This window comes from Canis lupus, chromosome 6 (genome assembly GCF_048164855.1).
Source record: "Canis lupus baileyi chromosome 6, mCanLup2.hap1, whole genome shotgun sequence".
In the NCBI taxonomy this organism is placed as follows: Eukaryota; Metazoa; Chordata; class Mammalia; order Carnivora; family Canidae; genus Canis; species Canis lupus.
The window spans coordinates 16245940-16265889 of record NC_132843.1 but is presented as its reverse complement, the minus strand read 5'-3'; the positions used below and the strand labels follow the sequence as shown (position 1 = coordinate 16265889).

At 43.9% G+C, this 19950-nt stretch overlaps 1 long non-coding RNA gene across 5 annotated transcripts in view; it reads left to right on the top strand.

Moving 5' to 3' along the window:
* Positions 1-19950, top strand: part of LOC140635062 (uncharacterized) — a 70399-nt gene that overhangs the window by 6456 nt on the left and 43993 nt on the right. For all 5 annotated transcript variants that reach the window (XR_012032409.1, XR_012032407.1, XR_012032411.1 and 2 more), the window contains one exon: positions 829-945. This is a non-coding gene — a long non-coding RNA (uncharacterized lncRNA). The remainder of the gene's footprint in view (positions 1-828; positions 946-19950) is intronic.

Below are 19950 nucleotides of genomic sequence, written 5' to 3'. Positions count from 1 at the left end.
TCCATCAGGAATCCATCAGGAATCCATCAGAAATGAAGCTTAAGGAGAAGAGAGAGCCATCTAGGGTGAAGTGGCCGATCCCACAAACATAACAGGAGGAGGCCACAGCCAAAGGACACAGGCTTGAATTTGTAGATCCCAACTCTCTCTCTAACCCCATGACCCCTGGGCCTCAGCTTCTCCATCTCAAGGCAAAAGCAAGTCCTACCTACCTTACATGTGCGGGTTAGAGCCCACGGCATGTGTAAAACATTTCCCAAGTGTCTAGCACATAGTGGGTGATTGTGAGTGGTGGCTGTGTGTGTCTTTCTACAAGGAACCCCAGAGAGGCATGCTATTGAGCAAGTGGGCAGAGGACATGATAGAAATCTGGCATCAGACTGTGTTAGGTAAATACATTTCAGATGCTTCCATGAGATGTCCTCAGGCTTCCAGCAGGGCATTGTTCATGCCCATAATGCCACCCCTCATCCAACTGAGGAGTTCTTATGGTATTAGTATTTTAAAGAAAAAAAAAATCAATGTATTATCTTTGTTGTAGTACCTTTATACCTAAATCATAGCAAACTCTTCATTTCATTTTCTTTGAAATTAAACCATTTTGAAAAAAATTATACTGGTATGCATGCACAGCTAGCTCATGAACAAAGAAGAAAGCACTTCTCCTGTAATCACAGCTGCTAAACATGCAACAGACATACGGCCTGCGAGCACAGGCCTCGGATGAAGGCTCCTCTAAACTCTGAATAAACAGGCAGGCCTACAGGGCTCTCTGTCCCCCCCAAACCCCCATAACAGCATTATTTTATAGTGTTTGCATTTCCTTAGGTCATTGTCACATCAGACTGGGTTGGATGTGCCCAGATTCTGGGAGAAACAGCACCACTTTGCCTGCCACTGGGAAGTTCAGCTGGGCCGATTGGTGATCCATGGTAACCTTGACTGGTAAGTGCCCAAATGACATGAAGAGAGGACTCACAGAAGGTGAAATGCTAATGCCTGGCAATCCCTCGAAAGAAGGACTATTAATGGTGCACCTGGGTGGCTCAGTCCATTTAGCATCTAACTCTTGGTTTTGGCTCAGGTCAGGATCTCAGGGTCCTGGGATGAAGACCCAAGTCGGTTGTTGTCTGGGCTCTGCACTCAGCAGGGTGTCTGCTGGAGATTATCTCCTTCTCCTTCTTTCTCCTCTGGTCCTCCCCTCTGCGTGTACTCTCTCTTTCTCTCAAATAAATTAATAAAATATTTCAAAAAGAAAAAGAAAGAAGGAAAGAGCACGGAAGCAAGGAAGGAAGAAAGACAGATGATTAAGAGTAATAGACACTCATACTGCCGGTGGTGTCGATTCGAACAACCTTTCTGGAAAGTCCGGTAGCAATATGTATGAAGAGCTTTAAAAAGTTCATGATAGGGATCCCTGGGTGGCGCAGCGGTTTGGCGCTTGCCTTTGGCCCAGGGCGCGATCCTGGAGACCCCGGATCGAATCCCACGTCGGGCTCCCTGCATGGAGCCTGCTTCTCCCTCTGCCTGTGTCTCTGCCTCTCTCTCTCTCTCTCTCTCTGTGTGACTATCATGAATAAATAAATAAAAAAAAATCTATAAAAAAAAAAAAAAAAAGTTCATGATAGGGGATCCCTGGGTGGCTCAGTGGTTTAGCGCCTGCCTTTGGCCCAGGGCGTAATCCTGGAGTCCCAGGATCGAGTCCCGGGTCGGGCTCCCTGCGTGGAGCCTGCTTCTCCCTCTGCCTGTGTCTCTGCCTCTCTCTCTCCTATGTCTATCACGAATAAATAAATAAAATCTTAAAAAAAAAAAAAGTTCATGATAGAGAGAGAGCATGAGCTTTGGGGTCATACTGGCTAGGTTAAATTTTGCCCCCACTATTATGCTTTGAGTATATAGAGCATGTAACTGATTTGTACTTCAGTGTTGTCATATGTGAAATGGGAATACTATCTACTTTTTAGCATTGTTATGAGGATTCAGTGCACTAACAGTACAGTAAATGCTTGGTACATGGTAAGCACTCCAGAAATGTGTTGTTGCTTTTTGTTTTTTTTTGTTTTTTTTTCTTTTAGGTAGGCTCCACACCCAATGTGGGGCTTGATCTCAGGACCCTGAGATGAAGAATTGCATGCTCTTCCAACTAAGCCAGCCAGGCTCCCAGTAATGTAGTTAATGTAATAATCCTCAGAAGCTATTGAGAAACAAGGTCAAAGATTTATGCACAAAAATATTCATTGCAGCATTATTTTACATAAAGGAAACTTGAAAAAAGTAGCCCTAAATGTGAACATTGGAAACACTAAGTAAATTATGGTTTACTCAAACAATGGGATACTGTGCCTCTATTTTTGAAAAGATTATCTTTACTGAGCTTTCTTAATGACATGAACAATGTTTTTTTTTTTTAAATAATGCTAACCAAATAAAGCAGAATAGAAACTAGAGAGATCACAGTATCTCAACTTTGTAAACAATGAATGGAATTATTGTTTTTTTTTTTTTTTTTTAATTTTTATTTTATTTATGATAGTCACAGAGAGAGAGAGAGAGGCAGAGACACAGGCAGAGGGAGAAGCAGGCTCCATGCACCGGGAGCCCGATGTGGGATTCGATCCTGGGTCTCCAGGATCACGCCCTAGGCCAAAGGCAGGCGCCAAACTGCTGCGCCACCTAGGGATCCCGAATTATTGTTTTAAATACTAATATGTATCTAAAGGCTACATTGTGACCAGAGTTAAATCACTGGCCAGCAGGATTATGGTGATTTTTATTTGCTTGTTTTGTTTAAGTATAAATAAGCGTGTGGTCATTGTAGGAACTGTGCCTCTCAATTAACAATTTTTAAAAATATTTTTAAATGCATGGAAATAAATTCTGGAATAAAATGTGCCCAAAGAAATGGTGGAATTATTGGGGACTTTTTTCTGTTTCTTTATGGATATTAAGTGGCATCTAGCTTTCTCTGCTGCTGTTGAGTAGGATGCAGATGAAGGAAATGCCTTTTGGTAAGGGGGCTGAGAATGAATGAAGGATAAGAAAGGAAAGGACTTTTTGGATGTGCCTGGGAATGAGTACACTGGCCAGAACGGTTACATTGAAAGAATTGTAGCAGTGAATAGTGGGATATAAAATTGAAAAACAGAATATAGGGGCCACATCATGAAACCCTTGAATCTAAAATAAGGAATTTGAGGGGCGCCTGGCTGGTTCAGTGAGCAGAGCATGTGACTCTTGATTTCAGAGTTGTGAGTCTCAGCCCCAAGTTGGGTATAGAGATTACTTAAAAATAAAATCTTCTTTCTTTAAGACTTTATTTATTTATTCATGAAAGACACACACAGAGAGAAGCAGAGACACAGGCAGAGGGAGAAGTAGGCTCTGTGCAAGGAGCCCAATGTGGGACTCAATCCCGGATCCCGGGATCACGCCCTGAGCTGAAGGCAGATGTTCAATCACTGAGCCACCCAGGTGTTCTAAAAATAAAATCTTAAAAATAAATAAATAAGATAAAATAAGGAATTTGGGCCTATAGGTAGTAGAGAGCCATAGATGATTTTCTTAAAAATTTATTTATTTATTTGACAGAGACAGAGCACAAGCAGGGGAAGCAATAGGAAGAAGGAGAGGGAGAAGCAAGCACCTCCCACCCCCACAACCCCCACCCTGGCAGAGAGCCTGTTGCTGGGCTCCATCCCAGGACCAGGATCAAGACCTGACCCAAGGGATCCCTGGGTGGCGCAGCGGTTTGGCGCCTGCCTTTGGCCCAGGGCGCGATCCTGGAGACCCGGGATCGAATCCCACGTCGGGCTCTGGTGCACGGAGCCTGCTTCTCCCTCTGCCTGTGTCTCTGAGCCTCTCTCTCTCTCTCTGTGACTATCATGAATAAATAAATAAAATATTTAAAAAAAAAAAAAAAAAGACCTGACCCAAAAACAGATGCTTAACTGACTGAGCCACCCAGACGCCCCCATAGATGATTTTTAAACAAGAAGTAACGTGTCAAGAGCCAAATGGACAGAGCATTAATTTGGCAAATGTGCATTTGGGGTTGAACAGAGAGTCTAAAGGAGTGAAGAGGGATATTTATTCATTCTTCCATTTATATGTTTATTAAGCTGCTCTATGCCATGCTTTCTGCTAGGCACTCAAAGTGAGGCAAAGTCCCAGGCCTTAAAGAGTTAACAACCTGCTGAGAAAATTGGGGAGATAGAGCAAAAGGAACAAGAGTGGGTTCCCTTTTACGTGCAAGTCCTGAAATAGTCATTTCTACATGCTAGTTTATTGAATTCTCAGCACAGCCCTGCTGTTTATCCTGCCTGATGGATAAAGACACAGGCTCAGAAAAGTTAAGCATGGTGACGTGCCTCTGGTCACACAGCTGATCCCTGCATAGTTCCTTCTCTAATATCTCAGGGTGGAGGTCTGCGTCAGCAGGGAACAGCCAAATCCTAGAGGTCAAGGAAGCCCCACAGAGAAGGTGATATTTGAACTTGGACTCTAGTGTACATGTGAGAAGGAACATTTTGGGTCATGCAAAGGCACGGGGGCAATAATGTAGGACTATTACAACAGGCAGTAAGACTTGGGATTGGCAGAGACAATGGAAAAGTAGGGTCAAGTGCAAGAGACATTAAGGAGAAACTGGCTTCCAGATTTCCAACAGCAGGGGGATGGGGTGCAGCTGTAATTCCTGAAAGAACCAAGAGTACTCTAGGGAGAAGAGAACACGTGAGAGGGGAAAATGCAGGCTAAATTTTGGCATGAGTCCTTGTCCTACACCATCACACAGTGGCCTCATGGAAAGGCTAAGGTCTTATTTTTCTTTCTATTTTTTTAAAAAGATTATTTATTTATTTGAGAGAGAGAGAGTACAAGCGGTGGGGAGGGGCAGAGAGGGAGGGAGAAGCAGACTCCCCACTAAGCAGGAAGCCCAACAGGAGACTCAATCCCAGGACCCTGGGACCATGACCTGAGCCAAAGGCAGATGCTTAACTGACTGAGCTACCCAGGTGCCCTAAGATCTTATTTTTCTAAATCACAAGGTTTTTTTTTTTTTTGTCTTTATCCCACTGAAAGGGAAGTAGGCATTGAGTTGGTATGGGCACAGTCATGTGGTTACAGATGGGCTCACAGGGTGCATGGCTGGCAACACTCACCACTGGAGCCCCTAGGCCAGCCAAGATCACGCACTCTATTTGCCCTTTGAGGCATAATTCAAAGCTGAAATAGCTTTCTGGCTCCTATTTGTGATACACCCAAGTGAACACTTGGGAAACAAACCTTTCCAGGATCAGGCCTAGTTCAGCCATTTCCTAGGATCCCTTTGATTGCAGATGACAGAAACCCTATCAACACAGCTTAAGGAGAATTTGTTCTAAAGATATAGGAAAGTCTCAAGGAAATAGGGTAGGAGCTAAAGCCCAGCCAGACACACAGAGAAGCTTGGACATGAATGCCTGGGGACTTACCCTCTCCTGCTCGGTAACCTCCAGTGCCTGATTCCCGCTCATTTCCCTCTACAGATTAGGTTCTTCTGCCTCCCTCCATGGGCAAGAGAGAAGCAGGTGCTCCAAAGCAGGACATTTCTTTGACGTCCTCTTTTTAACTTAAAAATATACGAACTATGGGAATTTAGCATGTGATAAAACTGACATCTCAAATCAGTAAAGAAAATTAAATTGTTTAGTCAGTGATGGTGGGACAACTGGGTTGCTAGCTGGGAAGGAAAAAAAAAAGATCCAGGGCACCTGGTGGCTCAGTGGTTGAGCAACTGCCTTTGGCTTAGGTCATGATCCCAGGGTCCTGGGATTGAGTCCCATATCAAGCTCCCCACAGGGAGTCGGCTTCTCCCTCTCTGCCTCTCTCTGTGTCTCTCATGAATAAATAAATAAAATCTATAAAAAAGAAAAGAACCCTCACAGTTTATACCAGATTCAGTTCCCAACAGAAGAAAGATTTAACTGCAAAAAAAAAGAAAAAAAAGAAACCATGAAAGTACTTAAGAAAAGTATTAGGAACTCAGAACACACATTCACAGTTTGCTTGGTTCAGCAGGGCAACTCCAGCACCTAAAGCAGTGCTTGGCACAGTCAGACCTCAGTACATCGTTGGAGGCATGAATTAATGAGCAAATATTTTTTTAATCATCTCAGGTAGGAGAGAAGCCTCTCTAAGAATGAGGGTAGACGGGGCAGCCCCAGTGGCGCAGCGGTTTAGCGCCGCCTGCAGCCTAGGGTGTGATCCTGGCTCTCCGCATGGAGCCTACTTCTCCCTCTGCCTGTGTCTCTGCCTCTCTTTCTCTCTCTGTGTCTCTATGAATGAGTAAATAAATAAATAAATAAATAAATAAATAAATAATCTTAAAAAAAAAAAGAATGAGGGTAGAAAAAACTCAGAAACTATAAAAGCAAAGGTAAATCCAGCTACCAAAAAAAAAAAAAAATTACAAGTAACTATATGGGCGGGAGGGCCTTAGGGAAGGGCCAAACTAAATCAAAAGACAAACATACTGAAGGGAAATATTTGTAATTCAAATCACAAAAGGTACCTTTCCTAAATATTGAAAGAAATTCCTGGGACGCCTGGGTGGCTCAGCAGTTGAGCGGCTGCCTTCAGCTCAGGGCATGATCCTGGGATCCAGGATTGAGTCCCACATCCAGGCTCCTTGTGGGGAGCCTGTGTCTCTGCCTCTCTCTCTCTCTCTGTCTCTCTCTCTGTCTCTCATGAATAAATGAATAAAATCTTTTAAAAAATTCCTAAATACTGACAAAAAAGTATACAATCTAATTGAAAAATAGGCAAATGATATGAAAAAATATTCCTAGAATAAGAAATACCAATGGATCACAAATATTAAAAAAGAGAGAGGGATCCCTGGGCAGCTCAGCAGTTTAGTGCCTGACTTCAGCCCAAGGCGTGGTCCTGGGGTCCTGGGATCGAGTCCCACGTCGGGCTCCCTGCATGGAGCCTGCTTCTCCCTCTGCCTGTATCTCTGCCTCTCTCTCTTTCTTTCTCTGTAACTCTCATGAATAAATAAATAAAATCTTAAAAAAAAAATACTCAAGTTTCTACATAATTTAAGAAAAGCAAATAAAAACTCTAGTGAGATACAAGTTTTTACACATCAGACTGGCCAAGGCCAGAAAGTTTGAGAACACATTATTGTCTGTTGTGTATTGGCTAAGGGATGAGGAAAGAGAGACTCTGATATAGTAGAGATTGGAAAAGCTCTTCTGGGGCAGCTGGACCCTACCACATACCTTGTGATCCACGTTTAGGAAGTCTTCTGTAGATATGCTAACATATGTACAGATGAAGAATATTCCGGGTCATATTTGTTGAGGTATTGTTTATACAAGGAAACTACTAGAAATAGCCATCATCAAACTGGTTAAGAAACTCTGGCACATCCATACAGTGAGATACTGTGCAGCTGTTAAAATAATGACATAATTCTTTATGAACATGCTATGAAAAGGCCTCCAAGATGTAGTGTTATCTAAAAAGAGCAAGTTGCAGAGTAGTGTGTGTTTTATGTTATCATTTGTACTACACAAAACAAAACGACAACCATGTACATAAGCACTTACTTGTATTACCTATAGATAATCTCCTGGAGGATTCCCAGGAACCTGGGAATACTAGTTGCCTCCTGGGAGTAAAGCCAGGTGGCTGGAGAACAGAGGGCTACAGTTTCATTCTAAACTCTTTTTCATGTTTTTCAAATTTTGTCTCATGCATATATTATTACCTCTTCCACTAATAAATTAAATTAAGAAAAATGTGTTAATTTAGCACTCTGCTCCACAATATCTCCAACAATTGATGTCATGTAAAAAATGTCTTAAAGTACTTACCTTACACGATTAACTTTCCCTCTCAAATCTTTGAGTGAAATTAACATTCTGGAAAGATGACACATTTATTCTGGGACTCCGTCTTCTGGGCACACCAGAAAAGTGTCCCCTTTCTAAAGAGAAGAGAACTTTGCAGTGTTTGGCACATTAAGTAACTGCCCTACAAATGCGAGTTCCTGTCTCTGTGGGAACGGAACTGTTCCTGGGAGGGGTGCCCTGGAGGGAACCCCTGTTCCATTGCCAAGAAAAGAAGGCTGATGAGTGTCTTATGCTGTGAGGCGAGGCCTTGGGAGACACAATCCGGTGAAATCCAAGGTTATACAGGGCCCACATTTTTGAGCCTAGTCCAGTGCCTGACACATAGTAGACACTCAAAAATATATGTTTTGGGCAGCCCTGGTGGCTCAGTGGGTTTATCGCCACCTCCAGCCCAGGGTGTGATCCCGGAGACCCGGGATCGAGTCCCACGTCAGGCTCCCTGCATGGAGCCTGCTTCTCCCTCTGCCTGTGTCTCTGCCTCTCTGTGTGTGTGTGTTTCTATGAATAAATAAATAAAATGTTTTAAAAATATATATATATATATATATGTTTTGTAATGAATGAACATACCAAGAGTTATGAGATCTTGCCTGAGAGATGCCATTAGCTGTTTGGAGGCTTTGGGGAAATCACCTAAATAGGTGACATTGAACCTGGGACTTAAAGAAGGAATCCCTCACCCAGAGGAAAGGGGGATAAAGCAGGCATTTCAGACAGAGAGAACAGCTTACCTTTGGGATGAGAGTGGAAGGCAAGGAGGCCGGCTGGGAAGCACACAGGGCTCCCACTTGCCGGGCTGGGAGCAGTGATGGATTCAGGGCAGACATCCCAGCAGCACCACCTGTGATGCCTTACCTGACAAAGTTATTTGATAAAGATCCAGGAGCTGACAGACAGGAAAGAAGGTTCTAGGTTGGCATTCACTTGAACCTAGAAGAGGCTTTGGGAAGGAAGGAAGGAGTTTCCCCCTGGGGGAAACTGACATCAGGTGGTGGGTGGAGCCATGGTTCAGTGCCAAAGGCTTTTCATTCCTCTTCATTTGGCCAAGTGAGAGCCACATGTAATTGAAGTTGTTATCCCTAATCCAGAATCCCAAAAGCTGAAAATCCAAAGTTTTTGAAATTTAAAAAAAAAATTTATTTATTTATTCATGAGAGACATGGAAAGAGAGAGGCAGAGACACAGGCAGAGAGAGAAGCAGGCTCCTCTTGGGGAGTCCGATGTGGGACTCGGTCTTAGGACCCCGGGATCAAGCCCTGAGCTGAAGGCAGATGCTCAACCGCTGAGCCACCCAGGCCTCCTCAAAGTTTTTTGTTTTTGTTTTTTTTTTTTCAGCAAAATCTGCCCTGAACACCTCCAAAGCTACATATAGACTTTACTCATCCCACGCTGTCTATTTATGTTTTACTGTAGAAATATTAGTGTGCTTGATTATAGGATGCTGTTTCAGACCCCACTGAGGGGTTATATAATATACCGTGTGTGCACCACACTACTTTTTTAAAATCTGAAAAATTCTGAATCCTGAAACACGTCTGGCCTCAAGAATTTTGGATGAGGAGTTATAGTCAAATATAATCAACTAACACATATGTTTAAAAATAAAAGTGGTATAATGGCCTTGAGTGTATAATGAAGAAGTAAAAGACTAGAATTTTTTTTTAAAACTTGAAATTTTTAGTAATACAGTGTATATTTCAGTATGTAAATACTCGGGCAGGACTACACTGGAAAGACCTAAAAAATGAATTGGGCACTTACTCCTGAAGGTAGACTCTCCTGAATGTGCCAATTCAAATGTAACTGATCAGGACGTAAGCCATAAGAGACTTTTTTTTTTAAAGATCTCATTTATTTGGGGATCCCTGGGTGGCGCAGCGGTTTGGCGCCTGCCTTTGGCCCAGGGCGCGATCCTGGAGACCTGGGATCGAATCCCACATCGGGCTTCCGGTGCATGGAGCCTGCTTCTCCCTCTGCCTATGTCTCTGCCTCTCTCTCTTTCTCTCTCTGTGACTATCATAAATAAATAAAAATTAAAAAAAAAAGATCTCATTTATTTATTCATGGGAGACACAAAGAGAGAGAGAGGCAGAGACACAGGCAGAGAGAGAATCAGACTCCATGCAGGGAGCCCGATGTAGGACTCGAACCCAAGAATCCAGGATCACGACCTGAGCCAAAGGCAGGCGCTCAACCGCTGAGCCATCCAGGCATCCCAGCCATTAGAGAGTTTTGACTATAGAGAACAAACTGAGGGGTGCTGGAGGGGAGGGGGGTAGGGGATGGGTTAGATGGGTGATGGGCATTATGGAGGGCACTTACTGTGATGGGCACTAGGTGTTGTATGTAACTGATAAATCACTGAATTCTATACCTGAAACCAATTTTACCATGGATGTTAACTAACTGGAATTTAAATAGAAACTTGAAAGAAAAAACTCAAATGAATGTAACTGATAAAGTTGTATATACTTTTTTGCAACCAAAATACCGGGAATCGTGTCGCAGTGAATTTTCCAAAATAGTGAACAACTCTAGGTAAAGTTACAAGTATAAAAGGCAGTCTCTCTCAATTGACTCAATAGTTGCATTCCTGGAAAATCATATAAAAACCATGCAAAATTACTGCGTGTTCATTTGTAAAACATAATTAGGTTTCAGGCTCAGATAATTATAATGAGGTTTTCACTTACAAGATACATTTTAATGGGACATTTGCAAGTGATTCAGGATGCAGAACAGTTCTTTGTTGTGGGCTACTGCCTCACACATGGCAGGGAGCCTATTGTGTGTCTCTGGCCTTACACATTAGATATCAGTAGTGCCCCCAAACCAGGCCATAGAACGATCCGGAATGCCCCTCACACTTCCACAAAGCCCCTATGGTAGGGAAAGGGAACCACTGCTCACCCCTGACCCCACTGGGAGCCACCAGGTGGAAGAAGCCAGTAGGAGCTGTGGAGCTCCAGGTAGCCAAACTGCAAGTGGTTTTGGCCTCAGGCACCTTTCTCCCTCAAGGTGGTGCCTTCTGGATGAGCTGATGGGCCACATGCTACCAGGCCGATAGGCAGTTTGGGATGTTAGGCAACCCAAGGATTGTGTGCCCCCCTTTAAGAGTCGCTCCAAGTCTCAATGTATCTTAGTGGTTAAGAGTTAAACACAACAGCATTATTCACAACAGCCAAAAGGTGGAGGCAACCTGAGTGTCCACCTGGGGGTGAATGGCAAACACCTGTGCTGTATACACACACTGGAATGTATTCAGCCTTAGACAGGAAGGGACTTCTGACACCTGTAGGTGAAACTTGAGGACAGTATGCTAGGTGAAATAAGCCAGCCCGAAAAGGATAAATACTGTATAAGCCCATGACCTAGAGTAGCCTAATTCAGAGAGACAGAAATTGGAATGGTGGCTGCCGGGGGCTGATGTGAAGGAAGAGGGGATGGCGAGCTGTATTTCAAGGGGAACGGAGTTTTGGTTCTGCAAGATGGAAATCTGCAGATGGATGGTGGTGATGACCTCATACCAGTGCAAAGGTGCCTAATGCCACAGAAGGGCACACTTCAAAACGGCGAAGGTGGTAAATTTTCTGTTATCTGTATTTTACCACAAATAAGACATAGGTAACAAATCAGAGGAAATGTAGACAATAACATTTAGAGAAAAAAAAGTGAAGGCTCTGACGGGGAGACTGGGGATCGAGTTCTGGCTCTGCCGCTCACCAGGATGTGGTACATCTTGGCCAAGCTAGCCTCTCTGAATCTCAGTTTCCCCAACTGTGAAACAGGAATAATGATTGAATTCTCCCCACGGGGCCGATGGAGCTCCCTGGAGACCGTGTGCGTAAACCATGCGGCGGAGCACCTGCCAGGCACATTGTGGGGACTCAGGGAGTTGGGGTTATTATCGTCTGTGGGTTTTGCATATCCACTGCTCAGGGGAGCAGTCTTTTCCCCCTCAGGCACCCCCATGGTAGCATTTAGGGCGTTTGGCTGAACAGCAAAGTTAGGACACTGACAAAGAATGACAGGGGACCCAGGGAGGTGAACGTGTAAACTTCTGGAGTCTTCCTGCCACTGGGTCAGCATCTTTCCAGCCCACAGCGAACGGTCTCAAGGGCACTCAGAGCAACTTCGACGTATTTAGAGAAAGCCCCAGAGGGACACTTCTGAAATTTGAAAACTTTGCCATCCCCATTTCGACTCAGAGGGAGGGTTGATAATTGTTGTTGACAGCAGTAAAAGTCCATTTTCTTTTATTTTGGTTAAACAATAATTTGATTGGAAACTGCTTCCTGGAGCCCTAATTAATGACTGGTTGGAGGTAAAGCCAAAAGCATTTAACCCAGAAAGTCATTAGCTACCAGGAAACGTTAGACCTAGAGGGGATTCACCGCCGGTGCAAACTCTGAAATTGGTAGGGAGAAAGGGAGAAAAAGAAAAACGTAAGCAATTCCTTTCTATGCAATGAAAAGTTTAAAAACGGAGCGTTGTGTTGCCATAGCCACCCCTCCTGGCCCCGGCTCCGGCCCTGGGCTGGCCTCCCCGCCCGCGTCCAGCATCCAGCCGCTCAGCAATTAGACACGGTTTTCAGCAGAGCAGCTGCGCCTCCCAAGTACCTATAATGAGGATCTGCGGCTCCGGGCTCCCGCGCAAATCCTCAAGCCTCCACTTGTCACCGTAATTTCCTTGGGAAGTGTTTCTAATTACACATTTCTTGCTGCCTGCCCCAGGTCAAGTCTTCTTGTACACAACCTACGAATTGCATAAAACCACAAAACAGCGAGGGGACCTACTCCACCCCCTAGAGTGGGCCCAATTGCTATGTGGTTGTTTTGAGCTTAGTAGTTAAGCGCTGCTGGGTGTAATAGGGGCATCATTTGCATGAGCAGGAGCAACAGGAACAGCCTCATTCTTTAGGACTCCGGAGAGCCTAGAACCCGTTTCAGCGAGGCAGCTACACAATCCTGGACCTTCCAGCTCTAACACACGGACTGTTTAACTATTCTAGTGGGGTCTCTGTGAAGAGGGACTTAACTATTTTGCGCTGTTCTCCGGGACCTGCCATTTAGGGAACTTCTGGCAGTTTCGTTTCCTGGAGGTGAGAACATCGTTACCTTTGGATTCTCCTAGTTTAGGAAATGCTCCAGGATGTAAGACAACATTCACCAAGTACCTTTAAAGGAAACTGAAGTCCGGTTAAGTTTAAATCGAGATGCTACTGTTTGGATGTTAAGTTTTCTTTTAAGTTGAGTAAAATGGAGGCTCCTATAGCTCCTGGGATCAAGTCCAGAGTTGGGCTCCCTGCTCAGCCGAGAGCCTGTTTCTCCCTCTGCCTGCTGCTTCCCCTGCTTGTGCTCTCTGTCAAATAAAATAAAATAAAATAAAATAAAATAAAATAAAATAAAATAAAATAAAATAAATCTAAAAGGAAGGTTTTTCTGGGTTGGGGCCACCCCCTCTCTATAGGAGGCATCTATGGCCACCACCATCCCCCCTGCCTTGTGTTATGGAAGACTGAGCACTTGAGAGCCTGGAGGTACTGACTGATCGTCTTTGTGGGACTGAGGAGTTGAGCTCAGTTGAGCCCCCAGGTAGTGCCCCTTAGAGAGGCCTGGTTCTGGGCCCAGCCAATGGTCAATGCAAGAACCTGTCCTGACCCCACTTAAAACAGCCAAGTTTTGGGGTGATTTCTTACACGGCAATAATATCTGGAATGCCATCTGTATGCCATGATTCCCACATTTGTATCTCCAGCTTAAACTACTCTGAGCCCTAGACTCACAATTCCCACTGTTTAGTCAGCTTTTCCATTTGGATGTCTAACAGGCTCTTCCTAGAACACACCCAGGATCAAATTATTGACTATCCTGCCTTGAAAAGCTGCTCTTCCCTCAGCTGTTCTCATCTGAATAAATGACACCATCACTTACCCAATACTCAACTGCTCAGGCTAACAATCCAGGCATTATCACTGACTCCTCTCTTTGCCTCCCAACTCCCATCAATCCATCAGCAAATCTCATCAACTCTACCTTCACAGCATTTCCCAGATAGGACTACTTCTCACCTACCCCACTGCTATACCCTAACCACATCATCTCTGTGCTGGGTTATGGCTATAGCCTGCCATCTTTCTCCCTGCCTCCCTGCCTGATCTGTTGCCCACCCCCCCACCCCCCTCACCCCCACCCCAAATCTTCAGGAGACTTGTTCCAAGATGTAAATCACATCATGAGCCTCAACTCCTCCTGTTCACTGGTCTTGCTGTTGACCAGGAACCTGGCAGGGGTTGTTGATGAGACCTGTGTGGCCTTCGTGTGGCCTGGACTTCCTCACAACGTTGGGCTGGGTTTAGAGAGCAAGCGTCTCAAGAGAGAGGAGAGCCAGCTAGGAGTGCTTTTTAGGACCTAGCCTTGGATATCATGCAGCAGCACTTCTGACACATTCTACTGGTTGAGCAATTAGGGAAGCCCACCCAGGCTCAGTGGGAGGGAACATAGACTCCATCTCTCAATGAAACCTGTTACAGTCACATTCTAAGAAGAGCATGTGAGGTGGGATATATATTAGTGCAGCCATCTTTGGAAAACACAAAATGAGAAGATTTAACTATGTAACAAAGAAAATTATCTACACCCCCCACAATACCACAAACAATTGTAAATGCCAAAGGCAGTACCAAGAAGTGCTAACTCTTTTCTCTGAGCTCCTCCTCTGGGCATTGTGGGTTGATACAAACATATTTCACTGGTAACCTTTTTTTATAGTACTACAGGGAGAGGTTGGGTCAACTGTGCCTGCTTCCTCGTCCATGAGGGCAGGAGGAAGAGAGTGCTCTCTCCTTAACTCCCATCTGGAAAGCTTACTTCAGAGGCAACTTTCTCTACAGGCCCTCCATGATCCCCAGTGTGGGAGTGCTGAGAAGTTTTACCCATCTCCCAAGCTACTTATATTTTCTCCCTTGTATTGCAGTTATTCACATGCCTTCTAAATCTCGTTTCTTTAAAACCTCAAGGGTGCATTAAACTTTAAATTTCCAAGGGGCAGGGACTTTAAAAAAATTCATCCGCTTCCCTTCCCGCCCTTGTCGCTGCATGTTCTCACGCAAATTACTCAGTCCATGCTGGTAAAATTCACAAAGAAGTAGTTGTGTACAGGTGTCTATGTCATCTACATTTGATAATCCTGGAATACAGGAGGTGGTCAATTAAAATATATATATTTTTAAAGAATTTATTTATTCATGAGAAACAGAGAGAAGCAGAGGGGCAGGCTCCATGCAGGGAGCCGGATGTGGGACTCGATTCCAGGACCTTGGGATCACGCCCTGAGCCAAAGGCAGATGCTCAATCACTGAGGCACCCAGGCATCCCTTAAAATATGTTTTTAGTGAATGAATTGTAATCGACTAAGCACAGGACATGTAAGCAGAAAGTAAGCATAAGAGCTCTTCCTGGCCTTGAGTCTCTATTGACCTTGCACAAAAATAGAAGAGCTATGACAAGACAGTATAGTACATGGCTATGATTTATTGACAAAAGTCTGTGGGACTTACAGAGAAGACTTTGTAAGCCTATACAGGCTAAGCTAGAAAACATAAAGATTAATAGTTTCTACTGCATAAAACATAAAAATAAAATACTTCTGTACATTAAAAAAAATCATAAATATAATTAAGGCAAATGGCAAGCCTGGAAAAACTTGCCAATATATTAACAAAGGGTTACCATCCTTCTTTTTGTATATTATTTTATTGGAGTTCGATTTGCCAACATATAGCATAACACCCAGTGCTCATCCCGTCAAGTGCCCCCCTCAGTGCCCGTCACCCAGTCACCCCATCCCCCCGCCCACCTCCCCTTCCACTGCCCCTTGTTTGTTTCCCAGAGTTAGGAGTCTCTCATGTTCTGTCAAAAGAGTTACTATCAAGAAAAAAAAAAAGGGGGCGGGGGATTACTATCCTGAACATGTGAGGAGGTCTTCTGTATCTGTAAGAAAAAGACAAGTATTTGCAAAAAAACTAAAGAAAGGATATAGTCAAAACAAAAAGAAAAATAGGGTACCAAGATGGCTCAGTGGTTGAGAGTCTGCCTTCATTCAGCTCAGGTCATGGTCCCAGGGACCTTGGAGGAGTCCAGCATCAGGCTCATGAATAAATAAATAAAATCTTAAAAAAAAAGAAAAGAAAAGAAAAGAAAAATATAAATGGTTAATGAACAGTGAAGAAAGCCCTTCAATCTCATTAGCAATCATATAAATTCATAGTAAAAACACAGTGAAACCATTGTTTTCTTTTATCACATTGGCAAAGTATTTTTATTAAAATAATTTGCAATATTAGCAAGACTAGGAACACTGAAAATTGACATTTAAAGTTGTCAAAAATCCCTAAAATGGGCATGCTCTGTGACCTGGCATTTCCACATCCCCTAACTTAGGCCAAATAACATATTACTGAAGTTTATACAAAGATACCTCAGAAGTATTGATTTTAATTACAGAAAATTGGGATTAATGTCCAGCAATGGGGATTAATTTAAATTGGTTAAATAAATCATAGTGCCCCTTTAATGCAACCATTTCAAATCGCCATTTCAAATGCTCATACGAAATAATATCGAATAAAGTGGGAACATTTCCATGACATATAGTTAATTCAAAAAAATCAATTTATCTAGCAAACGTGGAGTCACTTTTTCCCCATCATATATATATTCCATAAATATAAACATGCATAAAAGCATCCTAGAAGGATTTACCACCAAAAATTTTAGAATTCTGTGATTTTCCTTTATCAGATCTCTTTTTTTTTTTTTTTTTTTTTTTTGCATTTTTAAACTTTCTGCATGAACATTTTTTTCCATTCAGGGCAAAAAAAAAATTATTTCTTGTAAGTGGTGTGGAAGTTGCCCCTGAAATATAGATGGGAATGCAAGTTCTAGCCGTTTCCCTTGAAAACATCTCGGGGCCCCATAGGCACACATTTACAAGGCCTGTTCTCTCCTGAGGATAGAGTGGGGGTGGGAGGAATTTGGGTGAATGTTTGTACTTGTAACTCGTCCTGCAGTAAATCTTTTAAGACTGTGGGAATAGGTGCTTTGTGTGCCCTCGGGCTGGCGAATGTACTTCAGGTTCTCTGCCCTTGGGTCTGCATCATGCAGAGAGATCTGTGAGTGGGGGGGCTTCGACATCTAAATGTCAACCCTGTCAGGAGCATTTGTTTCATGGGCAAGGGATTCACTTTATTTGCTTTGTTTTGTCTCGGCAGAAAGAAGGGGACAATACAGTTTGTTCTGTGCACTGCACAAGGGGCTGGAGGTTTAGGGAATTACAGCATCCTGCAACAGAGTAAAAATGAGATGGGTGTGAGGGTTGGAGCACAAGAAGGAAACAAAGTTTACTTATTTTTTTCTTTATTTAGCTCCTGGCTTTATGAGGATACACAAAAATCAGACAAAGAAATCTGATGGGAATTGTCTCTAAAACTAAAAAGTAACATAAGCCTATGGTTCAGGCTTTATGAATTCCTCCGACTCTATTTCCAAATATAATTCCGATATAAAACTATCCCATGGCACTTTGGGGACCACTTAAACCAGTGAATATTACAGGACCAAAAACAAAGAAAAAGGAAAAGTTTTAAAATATATGGGTGTTCAGATGCTTGCATCAGATATTAAAGCCTGTCAGTTCACAATGGAGAATACCCACCTGGCCATAAATATAAGCAAAGACGGGATCCCTGGGTGGCGCAGTGGTTTGGCCCCTGCCTTTGGCCCAGGGCGCGATCCTGGAGACATCGGGCTCCCGGTGCGTGGAGCCTGCTTCTTCCTCTGCCTGTGTCTCTGCCTCTCTCTCTCTCTGTAACTATCATAAATAAATAAATTAATTAATTAAAAAAATAAATAAATATAAGCAAAGACATTTCCTTTGACTTTGAAGTTGGTTGTTTTTTTTTTTGTTTTTTTTTTTTGCATTTTAGTATGATTTTGACCAGTGTCAAAAGTATAGGAAATGTCTTAAAATGTATGAGTGATTTAGTTGACTTTTTATGAGATTTCTTTTGGATACAGGAAGCTTTGAATAACATAAATGAGCTCTGCGTGGATGTCTAGAAAGTTTATGACCCATCTCAGGGATGCCCAGAGTGGTCGTCTCTGTATCGTACCTCATGGGACCCGTGACCCCTGATCATGAAGTCAAAGAAGGCTGTAATTCTCTATCACCCTTGTTCAGGCTTGAAACTTGGAACCACCACAAAGAACAATACATTCAGGGACATATCCAATGGGTGGCTTCCCTGCCCTGCAGCCACGCCTGCTAGGGACCAGGGCCATCATGGTGTGTTTGAGCCCTTGACCTGCTGCATTTTATTTTTATTTATTTGTTTTTAAAAGGTTTTATTTATTTATTCATGAGAGACACAGAGAGAGAGAGGCAGAGATGTAGGCAGAGGGAGAAGCAGGCTCCCTGTGGGGAGCCCAATGAGGAACTTGATCCCAGGACTCTGGGATCATGCCCCCAGCCAATGCTCAACCACTGAGCCACCCAGGCATCCCTAAAGTTTAATAATCCTACAAAGCCTCCCATGTCTCTCTCTCTCTCTCTAAACATGCCTCAAATGTCCTGCCTGTCCTCGGCTTCCCCTGAATCTCTGTCCTCTTTTTCCTCTTCACACCCCCCAGATTTCCCCCAGCTCAGCCGACTCTGGCATTTCTCTCTCCTCTTTTGCTCCTTCTTTCCCAAAGGATTTTTCCTTCTTCCTATATCTGCTCTCTGTTCTTCCTGTATAAGTCAAATCAGCTTACCCTGGCCCTTCTCATTTTCCTCCCCTACCCAAACCCCACAACAAAGGACCAGAATCTACCAGGAGAGGGAAAACTGTCCTTCTTGGGTGTGATAACAGAGTATTAGACACAGTTAACTCCCTTGACAGATGAGACCCTGGAGAATAAGTTAACTAACTTCCCCAAAGCCACAGCACTCTCAAGTAGCGGAACCAGGCTTCAAAATCCCTCATCCCAAAGTTTGAGCTATTCCCAAAGTAGGAGGGGAGGCCTTCCAAGAGGACTCTGGGTGGATGAAGAACAGAATTCCGTCCTATGTACCAAGGGCCACATCCTCTCAGGGTGGTGGTTGGGCTTCCAGGCCCAGGACAGGAAACAGCCCTTCTCCCAGGAAGCTCCCTGTGGTGTGTGTCTCCAGAGAATGTCACCATTCTCATTCTCAGAGGCCGGTTCTGCACAGCCCAGGGGGGAAGGGAGGGTCATTCACTCTATTTGCCTCTGAATGGCTCCCCCTGGAGCTGTGTAAGGCGGGGGCCCTGGCTACGAGGTTCCTGGATTTCTCATGGTGCTTTTTATTTAGGAGGTCTGGGGGGGGAAGAACTGTGACATCTGCTCTTGGAGTGTTTCCCAGCCTTGCTGAGGTTCAAAGCCCTCATCTGTTCCCGGGCTGTAGCTTCTGGTTCCTCTTGCCACTTCTCACTGATGCTTTTAGGAGGTGACCAACAACCTAAGCTTAAAACTCAAGTTGTTATACACCTGGAAATATTTCAGAGCCTCTGAGAAAAGAGTATCCCAAAATGTACTTGTGAATACATGGTTATATATCAGGAAGCTACTCTTTTTTTTTTTTTTTTAAAGATTCTATGTATTTATTCATGAGAGACACAGAGTGAGAAGCAGAGACATAGGCAGAGGGAGAAGCAGGCTCCCTGTGGGGAGCCTAATGCAGGACTCTATCCCAGGACCCTGGGATCACGCCCTGAGCCGAAGTCAGATACTCAACCACTGAGCCACCAGGTGACCCTACTCTTTTTTTTTTTTTTAAAGACTTTATTTATTTATTTGACAGAGAGAGAGAGAGAGAGAGAATGAATGGGGAGGGGGGGCAGCAGAGGGAGAGGGAGAAGCAGGCTCTCCTCTGGGCAGGGAGCCTGATGTGGGGCTCCATTCCAGACTCCAGGATCATGAACTGAGCCAAAGGCAGATGCTTAACTGACTGAGCCCCCCAGGAGCCCTGGGGAAGTTACTCTTATTTTTTTTTA